This window comes from Etheostoma spectabile, chromosome 10, assembly GCF_008692095.1.
Source record: "Etheostoma spectabile isolate EspeVRDwgs_2016 chromosome 10, UIUC_Espe_1.0, whole genome shotgun sequence".
Classification (NCBI taxonomy): domain Eukaryota; kingdom Metazoa; phylum Chordata; class Actinopteri; order Perciformes; family Percidae; genus Etheostoma; species Etheostoma spectabile.
In genome coordinates this window covers 3799635-3821105 of record NC_045742.1, presented here as the reverse complement: position 1 = coordinate 3821105, position 21471 = coordinate 3799635, and positions in this window count along the sequence as shown.

The following is a 21471-nucleotide window of genomic DNA, read 5'->3' as shown; positions in this document are numbered from 1 at the left end:
GCTGTGTACATACACATAATTACACAGAAGTAGAGATAATAAATAATAATAATTTATTAAATCCGCAAGGGAAATTACAATGCTTTTACTCTGTTGTTATTATTACACACTGGCCTGAATTACACACACATGCTCAGTACCTGTACATGCACTAAAGGAGAAATATCAGTGTGGGGGGGGCTGCCCATGAAAAGGCGCCCCGAGCAGTTGGGGGTTCGGTGCCTTGGTCAAGAGCAGTGCCCAGGAGGTGAACTCGCACCTCTCCAGCTACCAGTCCACCGCCATACTTTGGTTCGTACGGGGACTTGAACCAGCAACCCTCCGGTCCCCGACCCGACTCCCTACAACCTTTGACTCTCCCTGTTAACCCTCGTGTTGTCGTCCCGTCAAAATTTAAAGTCATCACTTTTGTTGGAGCTTTTTGATCATAATTTTTACCTTTTTCTTGTGTCTTTGTCCCTTTTTTTTAACACTTTTTTCATTGTTTGTCGTACGTAACACTAACTTATTAACTTGAGTTTTACAGTTATTTTTGGAATTCATGGTCAAGAAACCTCATTTTTAGGAAATTACGCCTAATGTTTGAGCTATAAAAGCAGAAATTATGAATTATTTAGACTAAAATTAAAGGAATAGATGTTGATGGATAATCACAGACTGGAATATGTCAACTTTTACTCAATACTATTTCAAAAACACTTAGATTTTTTTTTTTCAAATTCTATAAAATTGAATAAGACGCCCCAAAAGTAATGAAAGTAGAGATTTGTACTTGGCAAAGAGCGGTGTGTGGAATCAATCATGTTATTTTGGGGAATTAAAAAGAACTTTGATATAGGAAAACGGGTCAATATGACCTGAGGACAACATGAGGGTTAAAGGAAAGTGATTTCCATTCGCTCCTCGCTGATGTGCTGCTCCTAATTGTTTTCAGCGCACCTCGTGTTAACTCACCCTGACTGTTAAAGGTTCTCCATCACATATTTTACATATTCAGAGCTAATGAGCTGCAGAGTTGTGAAGTAAACAAGATACAAATGACTGGTGTGCACTGTAATAACTGCATAGCAATTTGGATAATGAAAGCAATACTTTTAGGTCGGAAGAGGCAGAAACACAGAAAGAAACATCAGAAATCACAAAAAGGTTTTATTGAAACAATAAATGCACTCGTGTGGTATTTGCCTGGGTGAAATCAACACTTTTATTGAGGCTTTTTATCAATATTTTCTTACGTTTTTGTCCCTTTTTTCCAATGTTTGTCACTTTTTTTGACGTTTTCAACACTATGTAACACTAACTTTGTTGTGGTTTGGGTTTTTTAATTGGGGTTATTTTTCCCATCATACCTCCTTGTGTTTGTTTCTTAGTTTTCTCCCCGGTCCTGTGTGGTTATCTCTGTCTTGTGTTTCCCCGGTAAGTGTCTGTGTGTTCTGCTTCCTGTTTTGTTTTGGTAGTATGGTTTCCTGTCTGGTCTAGTCTTGTCTAGCTTTGCTTTGTGCTTGTCTGATTGTCCTGCCCCGCCCCAATGTGATTCACCTGATGTCTCACCTGTTCCTCGTTACCTCTTGTATTTAACCCCTGTGTTCCTTTTGCCCCTCGTCAGATCTTTTTGCCAGTTTACCTTCGTCCTGTGAGTTTGTGCAGCCCGTTTCTCCCGTGAATTTGTCCTGTCGTGCTGCCCAGTGTTCCCTACTGTTCTCCTGTGACTTTTCCAGCCCTCGTGCTTCGGCTTTTTGTTCTTCCCTGGCTCCCCTTTGCTGTTTTTGTGTTTTTTTGGACTCTGTTGCTGTCTTGTTTTTGTTTAATAAACCCGTTTGTGAGTCCTGCCTGCTACTCCGCGTTTGGGTCCTCCTTCCTCCCCGCAACAAACTTATTAACTTTAGTTTTACAGTTGATTTTTGAAAACGTCATTTATAGGAAATTATAACGTTTGAGTTATAAAACAGAATTTAGGAATTATTTAGACTAAAATTAAAGGAATGGATGTTGATGATAATCACAGACTGGAACATGTCAACTTTTACTCAATACTATTTCAAAAGCACTTCAATTTGTTTTCAAATGCTAAAATATCAGAGACCCCAAAATGAATGAAAGTAGAGATTTGTACTTTCCAAAGAGCGTTGTGTGGAATAAATCATGTCATGTCGGCTAATTACAATTTGGTAGATAAAAATAACATTGATATAGGAAAACGGGTCAATTTGACAACATGAGGGTTAAAAATGAACATGTATGATCTGGCAGACGGGGGGGTAAATAATACTAATAACGTGAGAACAATGGAACAAGTAGGAGCCTGAGTAGCCTCCTCGTCTCTACCCTCTGCATTTTGGCATGCACAGATCCTGACAAAAAAAGGAAACACTTCTATTTTGAACTGTACATACAGTTAGAGCAGATTGCACATAGAGGACACGCTCAGGGGTGCAGGGTAAGCTGAACTGTACTTGAGCTACCCTCCACTTTATTCTGCAGCTCAAACATTTAAACAGCAGCTTGGTCAAACGCTTTTCATTTCACAGGTCATTTCAGTCGAGTGCAGAAACCAATCAGATCCTTTATACAATATTGCCCTTGCAAATAACCAGACAATAGTGGCTGGGGGGCAGCGGCAGAGTACTGCTGCTGCACCACAAATCTTTAAACAACCAAAAGCTGGAGCCATCATTGATAGCCAGAGATGAATGGACTGTACACAATGCTGCCAAAAAGAAAACACTTGAATGCATAGGCTATACATTTAAAAAAAAAAAAAAAAAAGAACAATAACAAACAATAACGTAGTCAAGGGGGGAGAAACAAAATCTGCCGAAAGAACAAAAGAAAATCAATTCAAGCTGCAAGCAATCACCAGTTAGAAAACAGAGAGAGTTTACAGAATGTAGAGAGAAGAGAGGTATCCGTTTTAACTTGAAGGCACTGAGTCCACTCAGACACAAGGGATGGGGAGAAACAAAAAGGCAATAAGCAGTCTGAGTTGAAAGCAATCAGTGAATCCAGTTAGAGAAAAGAGTGTGTGAAGAAAAGAAGGGAGGATTAGAGAAAACACACCAATACCGGTCAAAGTCCGAGTGGAAAAAGAGAAAGACATCAATTCAAAAAGAATGAGGAAAATTTACTTTGGGTGGGTGAAACACTAGTCGCATAGCCAGACCTTCTTCCACAGCATTGTACAAGAGGGTCTGGCTAGTCCACATAGCATTCTGGGATGGGAATCAATAATTTAATACTATTTATAATGATAGTAATAAATTAAATTTGCAATGCACTTAATATTTACACAAATCCCAAAGTGCAACATGATAAAACAGGTAAGTGCTAAAAATAAAAACACATGGAGAGCATGAAAATAAAAAATAAAATAAACAAAAACAATAAGGAAAATGGCAAGAGTTTAATCAAAAGCTCTCCTTAAAATGTGGGTTTTTATCGGCATTTCTTTAAACCAATCACAATCGTCTTGGGCGGCGCTTAACCCCAGACGCAGCAGCGATGCCTCTTCAAAACAGCCTCGGGAAGGAGCTTGTTTTGGTGGAACATGTGGATGTTCAAAAGTTGTTTTAATTGTGCAACAGAGAACTCAGATTGGACAGATAGTCTAGCTAGCTGTCTGGATTTACCCTGCAGAGACCTGAGGACCAGGTAACCAGAGTCCTCAGAAATCCACCGGAGTCTAAAATGCCAACACAAAGAAAGCAGAAGGTAACGGACATCTGGCCAAAAATGAAGGACATCTGGCGGAATTGGTCTTTGACAGATTAGTGTATGACATGCATGTGTGAACTAAATCCTTGGGTGAAGTTTAAGGTCCATGCTAGACTTAGTCTTTCAGGTTTTGCCCTGAGTAAAGAAAGAGACCTGATCATAGATGTGTGGATCCAGCATTTTTAAAGAATTAAAATTAGATGTGATACGATCAGGTGTGTTATGCTTTTAGCGGCTATAGCCTGGAGTCTATCCTACAGCGGAGATAAGGAGCAGGCTACAGAGGTCTGGTTACCCTACTTCTTTCTAGACTCGGCTCAACAGACGTACAATGCTGGTATAAAGCCTCACATCTCTCCCCAGGACCCTTATGATTGGTTAAAGAAGTATACACAAGCTAGAGCGTTTTTTCCCCTAACCCAGAATAGATGTATTGTGTGTAAGAGTAAATTCTTTCTAACTCCACAATACCAGTTTTTTTTGTCTTCAGCTCAAACCGACACTGACAATATCAGACATGACACACAGCTCCCTCTGGAGACCCAAAAGGCTTTACACAACTCTTTTTCCATCGCAGTAACACTTCCCAATACCTGTGTGAAATGGGTCAATCAAATTCTACATGTGATGTGGAGAGACTCACTCAGGTGTCAATCAATGCAACATGCATTTTGAAGATCGCACACAAAAACATCCGCTATATACAGATGCACACTAATTAATTCTAGAATTTAGAGAGACTTAGGAGATTGTCAAAACTTTCCAGAGAAATGTGAGTGCTTTTTAGTTTTCTTGGTGTCCTGTTTCAATGTCGAGCCATCCCTTCACTTTAGTCTCTCTACTTGTGAAACTCATTTCTTTTAGTTTCTGGGAAAGAAGGGAAGGAGACCTTGCAACAATTGGCAAACTATCAGAATACATAGTGAGTTTGTGTGTGTGTGTATGTGTGTGTGTCGGAGAGGAACACAATGGCAGAGGTTGTGGAGGTGACTTAGCTGTCGACTTCTATTACAGCCCATAGCCGAGCTGTTAGCCGGACTCATATGCTGCACTGACTAAACCATTACTACCACCATTAATCACAGCCTCACGTCCACTTACATCACAGGGCCGCACTGGACAGCTGCAGAGGAAGAGCTCAACACAGACTTTCAAAGTAAGAGCCTGGCCATGTCTTTGAGATGTGAGTAGAGTTTGTTTTAGTGTCTGGATCCGGACATCCGGTGTGTTGCCAGGATGTCAGGTCCCTTCCGCTCTGTGTGTCGCCGTACTAGACCAGCCATGCCGCTCATTTTGACCGTTTTGAAATTTATATGTGTGATAACTTTGCTGAATAAAAATAAATTACATACTCTATACATACATACTCTATATGTTCATTTCAAATTGTTTATACACAAATTATACAAAAAGGCATAAAAATACAGTCCCGTTTACCTATTTCGGCCATACATGGTCACATAGACCGCTCAGATTTTTGCAGTACTGTTTTTAATCTTTCGTGTGCACCGTAACAAATTTCACGTAAAATCTGAAAACGATTAGCCAGTAAATTACCGTGGATTTTTTTTAAAGTAAAGGTACCATACTTCTATTAACCACATTTTATGTATTCATTGTAAAATACAAAACAATTAAACAACCTGAGCATGCAGAGCCGAATGCTTTTAGTTAGAGGTGGGGGAAAAAATGGATACAGCATAGTGTTGCGATTTTTCTGCAGCAATACTATATCGATACACAGGCGTCAAGTATGGATCTGTTATTATATATGTGTAGGTCAGTTTGTCTGCTTGACAATCCCATTTTGCGGCAATAAAATTGAAGTGAAATGAACAAACTGAGCAATGTTTCTTTTTAGATAAAACAGATGTTGACAAAGTTTCCTTTTGGGGACGTCATTTGAAATTGGGAAAAAATTCGAAGTTGTAAAAAAAGGTTATAACTTGCAATATATCGCAGAATATTGCAATATGTTTAAAATCACAATGATATCGTATCATGACATAAGTATTGTGATGATATCTTATCGGGAGGGGTCTGGTGATCCCCCCCCCCACACTTTTAATGTGAACAGACAACAGAAATAATGTCATAAAACATCCCTACACACATAAAACTATAGTGTCTAGTTTCTGTCGCCCCCATGAGGAATTCTAAATAATAACAACAAAACTGTCCACATGATACAAGCCTTCCGCGCACCGCGCCCTCCCCCACACAGTTGCTGATAGCCGAGGAGGACACGGAGGATTAAAACAACATGGACTCTTCAGAAGAGGTCATTATCTTCAGTTGAGTTGCCGGATCTTCTTCTGGACATACTGAGAAATCCAGAGAGAGTTGTGTGGAGCTGTCTTAATTAGCTTCGTAGCAACTCGTTCATCAAAGGCAGTAGTGGCCTCGAGGTTAGAAGGAGGTCGGCGGTCCAATCCCCAGACCGGCAGGATGTAAAATCTGGGTGGGGTAAGTGAAAGAGCAGCACTTGTCCCTCCTCATTACCACCACTGAGGTGCCCTTGAGCAAGGCCCTTTACCTCCTACCGCTCCAGTGGAGCTGCTCAGTGGCAGCAGATCAGACTGTGGTGGTACTGGGGGGGCAGCTTCCAGGTATGAATGTGGAACTGTGTGAATGTGACAGGTCGTCGTTGCAAATGAGATATTGTACACAAAGTAGAATAAATATATAAACAATGAAGGTTAAAAAAATGATTTGGCAATGCAAAGGATGTTCATTAATATAATATAAAGTTACACACTAAACCTTTAATGGTGAAGGGACAGAAAGTGACGGGGCTTATGGGAGATGGGGTCTTAATTTAGAGAAACACCAAGCAGTAACAGTGCCACTAGCGTGCCACTACTACTAATCATCCTCACCCTGGTGTCATTTGGCCACAGTTATTAAAGTAACTTGTCACTATAAAAAAATTGTCGATGATTAAAGATGCTTCACTGAACAGAGATAAACACAGTTTAGGAGAATCCACCCGGACGGTATGACTGTCTTTAAACCATAAATCGGTGTGTTAGCGACAGGTAAGGGGTTTATGGTTCAAATTTTCTCCCAGATGAGGACAATTTCTTCTGGATGAACGTTTTCTTTTTGTCAGTACACACACCTTGCTCAACCGGGGGCAGCATTAGCTACCTCTGTAATTCACTTAAAAGGGTCTTTGTGTGTGACCAGGGCCCGGCAGTTAGAGCTTTATTATCTGTGTGATACAGAAAATAAAGTCCTCAGATTTGGTCTCTTGTTTAACCTGCATGTGGGATGCTCTGGTCGTGGCTGGAAGAAATAAATAAACCTGGAATAAATCTGTCTGAAGAATTTGGAGCTGCTTCATGGAAAAGCTTCATGTGTAATTCTCTGCACTGCAAAGATGCTCTGCTCTCAGCCCTGTTTGGATCAGTAAAAGGGCTCGTTGTGAAGGAAGCAAAGGGGAAAGAGAAGCCCCCAGAGGACACACAGCTTTGAGCCTGTAATGTTGTAAAAGATCCCATTACAGAGAGGTTCCAGATACCATGTAGTGAGGTTTAGTAGCAAACATCTTCAAAAACACTTCTCAACATCTTCGACAACCAAAATGCCTGGAGGGGAATCCCATCTGGAAACCATCAGCCTAATATTTTTTGTACACATTTTGAGTGTATGCTCAAGGACGTCTCATAGTTGCGGTGATCACAAATGTTCAAATAACCTATTTTATTGACTGTTCTGAGGGGTTACAGAATAGAAAGTCTGCTTAGAAATATAGGAAATATTTTATGGGATAACATAATGCTGAACCAAACACATCCCATTCTTTATTAATTTATCATGTCAGGGGGGTGGCTGTGGCTCAGTGGTAGAGCGGCCCTGCAGTCCCATGTCAAAGTGTCCTTGGGCAAGACACTGAACCCCGAGTTGTTCCCAATGCTGCGCCATTGGAGTGGGAATGTGTGTGAGTGTTTATCTGATGAGCAGGTGGAACCTTGTACAGCAGCCTCGGCCACAGGGTATGAACGTGTGTGACTGGTTCCTGTACTATGTAAAAGCGCTTTGAGTAGTTGTTAGGACTAGAAAGGCGCTATATTAAACACAGAATATTTACATTTACATGTCGTATAGACCTGGTCTGCCACTTTATTAAAAAACAATTCCAGGTTCACTGGTATCAGAATTTGGGATAGTCACCATGGAAACATTGGTCAGGTGAAGAGGGGGGAATTGGCAGAACAGGCATCTAAGTGACACCCCACTGATCCAATGCAAATCACAACTGAGGGGGGGGCCAATCATAACCCCCCTTCTAGCCCCGCCGCTGCTGTTTTACACAGGACTGACAAAGCTACACCGAGACTGCTGCAGGCAACATTGTGGCCTGTTGTCTGACATCCATAGAAACGTTTTGTCTCATTTTGAACCGGAGCATCTGTAGAATTATTCCATGCCTTATATGTCAGGATCTACTAAAAAAGGCACGATGCCAGATACAAAAAAATGTTTTTTTTGCTTTTGTCTTGACTGTATTGGAGCCAGGAGGCACAGTTGATTGAGATTCAACTCCTCTTTGTTTGGGAGGAGAGAGGAAGTCAGGAAGGGGTTTTAATTTCTGTCAAGGTTGGACATATCGTCCCGTTCACTGTTTCCTTATTAGGTATAAAATACTTTGGAGAAAAAATAACAATGGCGAAGAGTAAGTAGGACCATCGATGAAGTGGAAGTGCTAGTGAAAGGTATGTAAGCCTACGCAATACAATGAGATGTTTCCAAAGGTCTCCATTTCCTCCCGTCCAGATACAAACCCCAGAGTTTTCCAACTTAAACGGGGTCAGCAGCCTTTCCCGATGTCTCAGGGGCTTGGAAACACTTTTAACCCTTGTGATGTCGTCCCGTCAAAATTTAAAGTCATCACTTTTGTTGATGCTTTTTAATCAATATTTTTACCTTTTTCTTGTGTCTTGTGTCCCTTTTTTTAACACTTTTTTCATTGTTTGTCACTTTTTTTATGTTTAACATACGTAACACTAACTTATTAACTTTAGTTTTACAGTTATTTTTGGAATTCATGGTCAATAAACCTAATTTTTAGGAAATTATGCCTAATGTTTGAGCTATAAAAGCAGAATTAGGAATAATTTAGACTAAAATTAAAGGAATGGATGTTGATAATAATCACAGACTGGAATATGTCAAGTTTTACTCAATACTATTTCAAAAACACTTAGATTTTTTTTTCAAATTCTATAAAATTGAATAAGACGCCCCAAAATTAATGAAAGTAGAGATTTGTACTTGGCAAAGAGCGGTGTGTGGAATCAATCATGTTATTTTGGGGAATTAAAAAGAACATTGATATAGGAAAACGGGTCAATATGACCCGAGGACAACATGAGGGTTAAACACTACGTACACATAGTTTAAGATATTATTTTTTAAACAAAAACAAATGAGTGTGGATGTAGCCTTAAGTGAAGATGTGCACTCTGATCTACATGACTGTGTAGACCGTTACTGTGTCCTTAGAGCAGTGTTGTAGTCGAGTCACCAACTGTTGAGTCAGAGTTGAGTCTCGAGTCCACAGTGTAGTAGTGAGTAGTGAAAGTAAGAATGCAGCGCTGAGTGAGTGACGTCAGGGAGTGTGTTGTCAAGCAAGGAGAGCGAGCAGTGTCCGACTGAGAAGCCTCATGTTGTCCTCGGGTCAAATTAACCCGTTTTCCTATACATTTTAACGACCCAATTGTAATTCCCCAAAATAACATGATTGATTCCACACAACGCTCTTTGACAAGTACAAATCTCTACTTTTATTAATTTTGGGGCGTCTTATCCAAATTTATAGCATTTGGAGAAAATAATTAAGTGTTTTTGAAATAGTATTGAGTGAAAGTTGACATATTCCAGTCTGTGATTATCCATCAACATCCATTCCTTTCATTTTAGTTTAAATGATTCCTAATTTCTGCTTTTCTAACTCAAACATTAGGTACAATTTCCTATGAAGGAGGTTTATTGACCATAAATTCCAAAAATAACTTTAAACTAAAGATAATAAGTTAGTGTTACGCAGCGTTGAAAACGTCAAAAAAGTGGCAAACAATGGAAAAAAAGGGACAAAATTGTAAAAACATTGATAAAAAGCGCCAATAAAAGTGTTGATTTTCAATTATTGACGGGAAGACAACACAAGGGTTAAGTGTGGCTGTTAGGAAAAAGCGAGAGAACAAAAAAGAGTTCCCAAACACGATGTAAAGTTCACACAATATACAAGAACCTTCTCAAGACATGTGGCTTAATTTTTTGTTAATACTGTCAAAGTAAAGGATGTAACCCCCAAAAGTACATCAGCCCTGAATGGAACACTTCCCAGCTGGTCTTGGAGCCCAAAACAGGAAAAGTGTCATCTTATAATGCAGTGATTCCCAAAGTGGGGGTCGGGACCCACAGGGGGGTCGCAAGCCAGAGAGCGGGGGTCGCAAGTTGATTTCCAGGAAAAAAAACAAAAATTTTAAAACGATTAGAAATAGCATATGTTAGCCATGATTTTAACACAAGATAAAACTTGTGGCTAAATTTAAAATAAAACCATGCACATAAATAAAAAGGGAACGGCTCTTTTGATTTTCACGCCTACAGTGCGTGTGCGGTTGCGCGCAATGTTTACATACGTTTATAGTGGGGGGGTCGCAAGTCACTTGCACCGTTACTTTGGGGGTCGTGGGCTGAAGGTTTTGGGAACCCCTGTTATAATAAACTTCTTCCAACGTCTGAGTCTTTTTTCATGGATGCAAGTCCGAGTCCAAGGCCACCCGCGAGTCTAAGTCAAATCACGAGTCTAGAGAATAGAGACTCGAGTCGTACTCAAGTCCTAGTACGAACCCTAACATCCAGCAGCCGTCCAGCAGATGATTTAATCAAATTACAACATGGAATGTAGATCCAGTGTCTGCCTTTGGGATGTGGACTAATGAAATTAACAACCTTAAAAAATGAAGGTTTTTTTATCCAGATTAGATATGGAGACTGGAGATACAGAGCAAGAAATATAATCCCATTTCCACAGAGCTAAATTGCTTTTTTTTTTAATTAACTCTTCATTCAGACTCTCTTAAATAAAACAGTGGCAGCAACCTGAAACATTTGTCACTGAAACACATTTTTACATAATTTATTTTCGTCTGAGTATGCATCATATGTAAGATGGCGCTGTGTTGTGCGGCAGCCTGTTGCAGCAGCTCCTGATTGCATTCGTGTTTTGTGTGTTTTTAGTCACTTTATTTTATTTATTCTTTGTTTTTAAGTGTTGTATAGCTGTGAAAAGGATGGGGCCTGTACATTTCGGAACTTTTATTTAGTTTTATTCTTACTTTGGACGGTTTTGTGACTTCATGCTACGCTCAAGGCAGCGGGGCCGTTGTTTACACACGCGATCAGCTGATTGCGCTGTGTGGACCTGTGCTGCTGCCGGGGGCCAAACATGAAGTCCCGAAGGAACTACGAAGGAGACGTCGGGGTTGCAGAGGAGGAATAAAACGTAAAGAGAAAAGAAGAAAGCACAGGCCTGCCGTCCCAGCGATCATTATGGGGAACGTACGGTCTCTGGGGAATAAGACGGACGAACTAGCAGCGCTCATCAGAACCCAGAGGGAGTTCCGTGATTGCAGTTTACTGTTTTTTACTGAAACATGGCTGCACTCGCACATCCCGGACTATGGGTGGCGGTACCCGGCTTTTTGACCGTTCGGGCGGACAGAAACGTTACAGAAAGCGGTAAGAAGAATGGAGGGGGGGTTGCACTGTATGTGAGTGAAAGGTGGTGCAACCCGGGACATGTGAATGTGAAGGAACGTTTCTGTAGCCCGGACATTGAACTGCTGGCTGTGGGGTTCCGTCCGTACTATTTACCGAGGGAGTTTACGTCCGCCATAATGATCGCGGTCTACATCCCACCGTCTGCTGATGCGGAGGCAGCTGCTGACGTCATTAACACCACGGTCTCACGACTCCAGACGCAGCAGCCCAACGCCTTCATTACTATCTCTGGGGATTTTAATCATGCTTCTCTGGATAAATCCCTCCCGGACTTTAAACAATATATTAACTGCCCACAAGAGAAAATAAAACTTTGGACCTCCTGTATGCAAATGCTAAGGATGCATACAGTGCCACTGCCCTCCCCCCCCTTGGCAATCAGATCACAATCTTGTCTTGCTGTCTCCATGTATGTTCCTTGTGTCCTGCGGCAGCCTGTCCACAAAGGACTGTAAGGAGGTGGACTCAGGAGGCTGAGGAGGCACTGCAGGACTGCTTGGAGTCTACAGACTGGAGCGTGCTCTGTGAGCCACATGGGGAGGACATCAACAACATGGCTGACTGTATCACAGAATACATTAAGTTCTGTGAGAACACCACCATGCCCTCCCGGACTGTACGCTGTTTTCCCAACCATAAGCCGTGGATCACCAGGGGACCTGAAAGTCCTTCTGAAGGAGAAGAAGACAGCTTTCAGGTCATGGGACAGACAAGAGCTTAGGGAAGTACAGCACCGACTGCGGGATAAACTGAGGGAGTGTAAAACACTTACAGGAGGAAGCTGGAGGCCAGTCTCCAGCAGAACAACATGAGGGAGTGTGGACAGGAATGAAAGAGATCACCGGGTGTGGGAGGAGAAGAGGACAAACAGCAGGGAGCCAGGAGAGAGCAAACGAGATAAACTTCTACTTCAATAGGTTTAGCTCACAACCATCCCCTGTCCCTTCTACCGCTCCACCAACCCCTACACCCCCTCATTGCCTCCTCCCCCCCTATTTGTTCCAAACCCCCCTCCTCACTCCCTCAGCCCTCCTGCAGTCAGCCCTCTCCCCCCACCACCACTACAGCACATTTCCCCTCCCCCACTGACACTTCAAGTCTCCCCCCCTGCTTTACATTCACACCTGGCCAGGTGAAGAGACAGCTGGAGAGGCTACACCAGCGCAAGGCTGCTGGCCCAGACGGCATCAGCCCCAGGGTCCTGAAGACCTGCGCCAGTCAGCTGTCTGGTGTTCTCCAGTACCTCTGTCAACCTGAGCCTGAGCCTGCAGAGGGTGCCGCTGTTGTGGAAGACGTTCTGCCTTGTCCCGGTCCCCAAGAAGTCGACTCCATCTGGCCTTAAGGACTACCGCCCAGTGGCTCTCACATCTCATGTGATGAAGGTGCTGGAGAGGCTGGTCTTGGCCTACCTGAGGCCGCAGGTGAGTTCTTCTCTGGACCCTCTACAGTTTGCCTACCAGCCTCGACTGGGAGTGGATGACGCTGTCATCTATCTTCTGCAGCGAGCTCATTTGCACCTGGATGGTGGTGGCGGCACTGTAAGAATCACATTTTTTGATTTCTCTAGTGCATTCAACACCATCCAGCCTCAGCTACTTGGTGAGAAGCTGCGGGTGATGGGTGTCGGTGCGTCCATAGTCTCCTGGATCACTGACTACCTGACAGACAGACCACAGTTCGTCCGCCTGGACCGTGTTCTGTCTGATGTGGTGGTGGTGGGACGGGGGCCCCACAGGGGACTGTGCTGTCTCCTTTCCTGTTCACCTTATACACCTCAGACTTCCAGTACAACTCAGAGTCATGTCACCTACAGAAGTTTCTGATGACTCTGCAGTTGTTGGGTGTATAAGGGATGGACAGGAGGGGGAGTACAGGCACTGGTGGGTGACTTTGTGGAGTGGTCTGGTAAGAACCACCTGCTGCTGAACGTGGATAAGACCAGAGAGATAGTGATCGACTTCAGGAGGAAGGGAACGGCTCCGCAGCCCCTATGCATTCTGGGAAGTGACGTGGACATGGTGGAGGATTACAGATACCTGGGTGTCAACATCGACAGCAGGCTGAACTGGAAGGTCAACAGCACTGCTGTTTACAAGAAGGGGATGAGAAGACTCTATTTCCTGAGGAAGCTGAGATCCTTCAACGTGTGCAGCAGGATGTTGGAGACCTTCTACCAGTCTGTTGTGGCCAGTGCTCTGTTCTCCTCCGTCATCTGCTGGGGCAGCAGCATCGGAGCCAGCGATACAAACAGACTGAACAAACTGATCAGGAAGGCTGGCTCCGTGATCGGCTGCAAACAGGACACATTTGAAGCTGTGGTGGAGAGGAGGTCGCTGAACAAACTGTTATCTATCATGGATAACCCTGACCACCCTCTCCACCCCACATGGTCCAACAGAGGAGCAGCTTCTCAAAGAGGCTCCGACAGTTTAAATGCCGCACGGACCGCTACAGGAAATCATTCCTACCTCAGACAATAAAACTCTTCAACACGTCATCCCTGGGGGGTAGATGAGACTCTGAGACACACAATACTACAATAAGGGCAACCGGCACGACTGGGTCATATTTACAAAAGCTGCACATTTTTGTTTGTTTTTTTCCCATCTTGTATATACTTAAATATTGTGTTTTACATTTTATATTTTTATTCTTATATTTTGTTATTATAATTATAATTATTTCACTGTATATTTGTATGTATATTTTTGTGTGCTGCTGTAACACTGTAATTTCCCATTTTTTTGGGATCAATAAATATCTATCTATCTATCTATCTATCTATCTATTTTCAACACCACACAGTTAATTTCTTGTTCTTGTCCTTCTTAAAAAAAACTTGTCCTGAGAAAACCATTGTTAATATTTGTATTTTGAAACAAGTATGCATTTTCATTTTACTTGGTCTCATATTCTAGTAAATTATATGGAATAATAAGAAAAACACTCTTTTTGCTATCGTTTCCTGTTGTTAAAAACTGTATAGACAACATTTTCTTCTTCAGAATTGAATGCAACAACACAGTGCGACCAGGCCTCGCTTCCAGCACATACAGGGTGTCAGATGGACACAGAAGCTCCGCTCTCCCCTTAAACCTGCACTCAGACTGACAGCTTTTATTTTGTCTTGTCCTCGGGTTGCACCTCACCTGCCCTCCTTCCTGTTTTGAAGGCTCCTGCGGCCGCTTTTATCCATCAGCTTGCATCACGTTACAGAGCTTTCAAACTGGGTTTACATCCTGGGAAATAAACTTTTTTCTTCGTGTCCATTGCCTGTAAATGCTGATTTGAAGATGTTTCTTCACTGAAAATTGGTTTTATTTTGGTGCTATGCAGTTTTGGCCAATTCTTCGCTTTCCCACCTACAGGTTTCTCTCTAGAGCTCCCCCTACAGGTTTCTCTATAGCGCTCCCCCCTACAGGTTTCTCTATAAAGCCCCCTCTACAGCTTCATGTGGCATATGGCTGGCTCCTATGTTTACTTGTGGTCAGTCTTCCCTTTCCTCTTTCTCTGTTTCTCCGACAATGCTTATGGAAGCTTTCTGCTTCTTTTTGCCGGCTCAGCCATGACCATAGTGTGAAAATTTCCATTACTACCTTGTTAGTCGGTTCCTGAATGGGCGTGTGTGTGCGAGACCTGATGTTGTCAGTCCTTCTCTCAGTACTTTCGGATTTCCCTCCTCTGTCAATCAGCTCCAAGATCAATGCTTTATGCTGAGGATTTAAATCTAAAAAAGCCTCAGGTTAAGAAAAAGCTAAAAAATAAGACGATGTGGTTCGATGTGGCTCACTAACACAGATTTAGACAGATTTGTAAACACTATTTGAGAGAAATAAGCCTTTAGTGTAAATAGAAGAAGTCTTAGATCTTTTAGTTCAGCTTATGAAAAATGGGGGCAAAAACAAAAGTGTTTTATAAGACCCAAGCGTGTATAATTGTGTTCATTGTATAAATATAAGACCACCTTCCTTTGTACAGTTTTAAAAGAGAAAACACTCACCCACATTCTGCTGTCCTTGTTTGAAAAATACCAAAGGCTTAACAACAGTCCACATCTATCTGTGCTACAGCCATTAAAAGACTTTTACTGAACTCTCTGCTCAGATGTGGTTGTCGGGTCATCATCACCTTGAAAGGATTCCTGCGGCTCAGCCTGGAGAGAGGCTGTGATAGGCCGACACATTTCTCTTCACTGTGGACTGTGTCTGGCTGTTCAGTTTGATGACCTCGGCGTGTCAGTCTGGCTTGGAAGTTGAACTTCAGCCGTCTGCAGCAATCAGATGGACTACAAAGTGTTCTCCCTCTCTTGAACTTTGTTCAACACATTCTCATGATATCATACTAAAACCTATGCACGACAATTGTGAGTTTAGCTGACGAAATGGTCTGACAGTTACAGTTAGGCACTGAAAGGACCCCCCACAACCCCCGTTTCACAACCAAATCTCTCTCCAAACTATTACATAAACCAAAAAGGAACATACAGTAAATTAACATATCATGCACACAACAATCGCACCTCCAACAAAGCTACGATATGAATAAATACAGAAAAAAACAAGAGTTCTTCTTCTGCTATTATCCTCCAAGACATGCCCCAGTCCGTTCCCCTTCTGGAGTCCACCATTTATTAAAATTAAGATCTCCTGTCACGCATTTTCCCTCTGTAGAAGCTCTCTATTTAAAAAAAATTAATTGGTCAAATAGTTTTTTTGATTATATACAATAAGAAACTACTATTTTTGTTATTTCCACTAACCCCAACCGGCCCGTCAGACGCCGCCTACCAAGAGCCTGGGTCTGAGCCTGGGTCTGGGTCTGTTCGAGGTTTCTCCCTAAGAGGACGTTTTTCCTCTCCACTGTGGCCCTGTTGCTTGCTCTGGAGGAAACTACTAGACCTGTTGGGTCCTTGCAAATTCTGGAGTGTGGTCTAGACCTACTCTATCTGTAAAGTGTCTTGAGATAACTCTTGTTAGGAATTGATACTATAAATAAAATTGAATTGAATAGAGTTAATCTCTCCATGGACATACATTACATTGTACCATATTCTTGATCCAAAAACTACTAGTTAAGATTAGAAAATGGATGTGGCTTTGGTTAAAACACCCCCCAACCCCTTAAGTTTCTGTTTCCTGGGTGAAAGTCTGGTCTTTTCCCACTAACTTTTTCCATGATATTTTCTTGTACCAAAATGTATACACAACATTTCATAGGATGTTCAACGAAAATATGGCGACTGCAGGGTCATGTGACAACCGGTCACATGACAGTTAAATTTAGACGACATAAGTGACTGTAAACTGGGTGCGGAGCATCGTGAAGTTACAGTAGCTATTTCAGGGGCCATTGCATTTGAGTTTAGCCGAAAAAAATTGACTGTCCTGTGATGTTGAAGTTGAGTTCAGGCACAAAAACGACTAGTAAACATGAGAAAAAAGATCGTGGTTTGGGTTAAAACCCCGGCCCCCTTGAGTAGTTCTCCCTGGACACGTCATTTCCAGGGTGAAAGTCTTTCTTTTAACTTCTGCCAAGATACAAACTCCACTCCCCTGCTTAAAAGCCCCGTGTTTTAATAACCATCCACCCATCCCAACCTCTACCCTATGCGGATCTTTGCGCTCCTATACAGCAGCAGTAGATGTAGTGCATACAGTAATAAATACATAGAAAACATTTAACAATTAACTTACTTTCGTAGCTACCTGCATGAATGGTTCATGACAAAGGGCCGGTTTGTTCTGGGGATTTCACATTTCCAATAACTGTAATCTTTCTTCCCTTTTAGCATGTCAGAATGTGTGCTTTGGTTTGCAGTACATGCTTTGAATAAATAACAGGACTTAATTCTGGTGTTCTTGCTGGCAGCACATGGATTTCCTATTGAGTCGATTTTTTTCTGTTTCTACTTGATGGTATGGCTCAGAGATGTGTTATCTGTAACGTACAGGCTGTATGGTGTGTTAAATCCATCTAGCAGCCCATACAGTTTGTGTCCAAAGCTTCATTCTATAGTTCACTATAGGTTTACAAGTCTTTGCATAAAGGTAGAATCATCATATCACGATCTCAGTTGGGAGAGTCGTCTCTGAAAGCTCGTTCCCTGCATCCTGGTCACCGAGCCGTCCGTGGCTGCCCTCCCCTGGCTGGCGTCCTCCTTGGTTCACATCTCTTTTTCTCACTCGCTATGTTTCCATCCACGTGTCAATTGATTTAGCTGAAATTCGGTAAAAAAAACTCATGCGAATAAATCTGGTGAAAGTGTGTTTCCATCCAACGGCTTTAAAGCCAATGAAAGCCTGTGCGTAATGACGTCACATGCTGTTTCACGATCAAATTGGTATATCAAATTGATTTTAGACATGTTAAGGTGTTTCCATTCATTTTCGCACTGAATCACACAACATTCAAGCAACAACAAAGTTTTTCTAGACAAAATGGATCAAGATGTGTCTACCAATAAATTATCAATATTGCACAAGTTGTAATAGTGCTTATAGCAATAAATTATCCTGATAAATTAAATTCAGAAAATCTCTCGTCTCCTCGTCCGTCCACTTCCATCTGTCTTTGTTGACACCCGCCCCCCCACCATGTGTGCAAACAGAGAGGAAACACTGGGCGGAAATGAACTACAACTTCTTATTCTTCATTTTGTGGTGGGTTGTAACCATAAAACAAATCATTATTTACTCTGCAAATAACGTTTCCATTGGCGTTTATCACATCAGCCGTATATCAAGAGAAAATCCGATGAAACCAAACGTATTTCCAATGAGTTGATATTCATGAAATTCCATCAAATTTTACTGTTTCCATAAGGCCTTTTTTATTCGATATCACTTAATTCGGATAAAAACGTGTGGATGGAAACATAGTGTGTGTCTCTTTTCTCAAACATATAAGAAAAGTAAACAGTAAACGAACACGGGGTTTAAAACACAGATTACAAGGCCAATAAAATGGATAGAATTTCCCTCGAAGATACTGTCTGTTATTGGGCGGCCATGGCTGTATCCTGCAACGGTCCCCACCCTCCGTTGCCCCAACCCAGTGGTCTTATCAGCCTACTTCAATTCTAGTAGCCTGATAAGAATAAATAAAATAAAATAAACAAAACAGGCCATGCAAATCATGCAATTGAAATAAACATATGTAACAAAAGGCAAAACACTCCCACAAATAACAGTGTGTAGACAGTGAGATCTGGGTGGTGAACCCCGGGTTGGTGATAACAGATTGGCTACGCTGCCCTCAGAACAAACCTCATCTTCAGGGGAAAGAAACTGCAGTTGGGGTCTGTGCCAGTCTTGGTTGCTCTGCAGCCTTCAGTGGTCCCGGCAGGCGAAGCCGCCGAGTCAGGTCCGTGCAGCTTCTGACTCCCACTGACTCACAGTGTGACGTTGCATCTGAAGGCAGCGCTTCCCCTGGGGAGCACCCCGCTCGTCAAGCTGCTGCTTCTCTTGTCAAACCCCCCCCCCCCCCCCCCCCCACACACACACACACACACACACACACTTCTCATCCTCCAAAGCAGTTTCATGTTCTTCCCCGACGCTCGGAAATCAAACTCAGTTGTTCCTCACGACACACCGATCAACCTACAAAATCGTTTCTACCCTCGCCATGTTTTTTTTTTTTTTTTTTGGCTCTTCAGACTCTTCCAACACATATCTCGGTCAACTGTCATGTTTGGGAGGATGTGGTGTTTTTATTTTTATTTTCTCAAGCTGTACGCTTGTGCTGTTTACTCTGTCGCACCGGTTGGCCCACATTTGGCAACTCCAGAGGTGGGGAACACTGAGGCTAAAATGGTGTCAGATAATGCGATTAGTTTGTCATAGGAGCCACAAAAAATCAACACCTTGGAGCAAAAGGGGATTATTTTTTACGATCTGAATACTTCCTCCACCACTGGTTGCATCTACTTATGACTGTGATCGGTCTCAGGCTCAGTTTGGCTCTGAAAGGGTTAAATGAAACTGTACCTGCACCCCAAATTACAGAATGATGGACTGCGTGAGCTGTGAAACAATGCCTCACTTTCAGGCTAATCAGCAGGAACATGAATGTTGAGGGAACCGGCCCATGTGCTTTATTCAAGATTTATCAAACTCCAATTACCAAATTCCATGTAAAAATTAATCAAAATATAATTAAAACATTAATCTTGAGAGGTTATCCCTGCTGCAGTCTATCAGTGAGACAGCACCATCTATGGATCAAGGTGATTAGTCAGTGTGCAGAATCTGGAGCAAGAACACAATCAGGGTGTTGTTTAAAAATCTCTTAAAATGATGAAGGTACTTCATTCTTCTTCTGGTACACTATGTGTGCTGTATCATAAAGATTAAATGCACACATTGTATTGGATCAACCCATTTTGCACAATTTACACCCCAGTTTTCACAAAGCTTAAAAGTTTTGGTTTAGCTCTTCTGCTTATCTTCATCTGTGTCCGCTCTCATGGAAAAAACAAAAAAATACATAGATTTTAGTGTTTTTTGTCATGCTTCATATTCACAGACCTATCAACCTGAAGGTGCATTCAGACTGAACATAAAGCAATTATTCATCTGGCTTTATTTGCACAACATTTATCACTAGGCTGTGCAGTTAATTTTTATTTGCCATAAACAGTTAATGTACAGCCTGATGGCTCTCTTTTTGGCCGGGAGTCCGTTACCTTCTGTTTTATTTGTGTTGAAATTTTGATTTCTGATGACTATGGTTAACCGCTCCTCAGATCTCTGCAGGGTAAATCCAGACAGCTAGCTGGACTATCTGTCCAATCTGTTTGAACGTACACATGTTCCAACAAAACAAGTTCCTTCCCGAGGCTGTTTTGCAGCAGCACCGGGTCTCTGTGGGGGGCTAAGCGCCATGCAAGAAATGATAAGAGAAGAAACATTTGTGTTAATTTTCCAGCAACATTTCCCACATGTGTCTGTAAAAATCTGTCCTTAGTTTATCACCAGGCCTCACCAGCGTCTGCAATGAATTTGCTTTAAAGTGAATCAAGCCGCTGTGATGTGTTGTTCAAACTTCTCCAGCCTGACAATGCACGCCTCTCGGATGATAAATAGAGGTGCTGAAAACATCTAATTTGGGAGGCTGCTGGCTCCCCAATTGAAAAGTAATCAATATGCCCATTAGCTTCACTGCCATTAGTTAGCAAACATGTGAGCGCTTTCCAAACGCCCTCAGAGCACAAAGTCATTCGGCAAACATTTGTAGACAGCCATCTTCTTCCACGCACCAGCATCTCGCTGCAGGCTACAGCCAAACAGCAGGAAGACACCCAGGGTGTGTGGGATTTTTTTTCTTCCGGCAAGATTTGTTCTTTTATTGATATAGTAAAAGCTTCATTGATTTGTTACCTTAGTTTTCCCATGAATTAATTTCACTAACTTATGCCGGAAAAACAAAAGGGTTTTATTTTGCATGCTTTTTTTTCTGTAAAATGTGATTGCAATGGGATTGGGGGATAATCCACCCGAAAAAACCCGATCCGAAATTTTGGGCGTAACTTTCCCAAACCCTCTCATTTACTACCTTTTCCCGTCTTCCGGTTTTTTTTTTTTTCGAATCTTGGAAAAAGTTACCTTTTACTAGGGCGTTGCCCCCCGTGCCCCCCTCAAACCCCCTCCCTGCCTCCCCCAAGGCAATTCCTATGGTGAACTACTGGGGCAAAAACATTTCTGTTCTGTTTTTGTTATTTGGCAGTCATGTTCCCGAAAAAAGCTCCAGTACTCAAGCCCCGCCTCTTTCTTCCTGCTGTTTTCTAAAATTTTTAAAATGTTTCGTGTCCTCTAGTCCATCAAAACCCACGAGGGACTTCGTTTTTTTTAGCTTTAGAAGGGATTTTTAACCCTGTCATTTGGTGTGGGGGAATCCCCTGAGAAATTCTTCGCTTTGTGTTTTAAAAAGGAACCGTCCGAGTGTTCCTCCGCTCGTCTCATTACG